At 46.4% G+C, this 336-nt stretch overlaps 1 protein-coding gene across 1 annotated transcript in view; it reads right to left on the bottom strand.

The window, feature by feature from the left end:
- Positions 1-336, bottom strand: part of SRRM4 (serine/arginine repetitive matrix 4) — a 144538-nt gene that overhangs the window by 15412 nt on the left and 128790 nt on the right. The window lies entirely within an intron of this gene.

The raw sequence follows: 336 nt of genomic DNA, 5'->3' as shown, positions 1-336 counted from the left end.
CAGCTCCCTAGTATGTCCAAAGTGACGCTCAGCCAAGCCAAGTGGTCTTTGGCGGCCAGAGAACAATGTCTGGAAGCTGGAGGTTGGCTGTGTGCTCTGAAGGAGGGAGGGAGGGTGAAGGGATGTAAATGGAAAGGGTCCGCTTTAACCCTCAAAATCACCATTGGAAAACTGACGGACTCAGCTATGCTTTCTTTCAGATATGCTTTCTTTAGCCCACTGAGTATATTCGACAGTAAATTTGAGTTAACTGCCAACATTGCAGAATGGGGCAGTTTCACATAACAACTCCATTTACAGTCTGTGTTGAAAAAATAAGATCTGGCAACACGGGGT

Source organism: Pteropus alecto, unplaced genomic scaffold, assembly GCF_000325575.1.
Source record: "Pteropus alecto unplaced genomic scaffold, ASM32557v1 scaffold113, whole genome shotgun sequence".
Taxonomy (NCBI): Eukaryota; Metazoa; Chordata; class Mammalia; order Chiroptera; family Pteropodidae; genus Pteropus; species Pteropus alecto.
The sequence above is the reverse complement of the archived record's forward strand: the minus strand, read 5'-3'. Positions and strand labels throughout refer to the sequence as shown.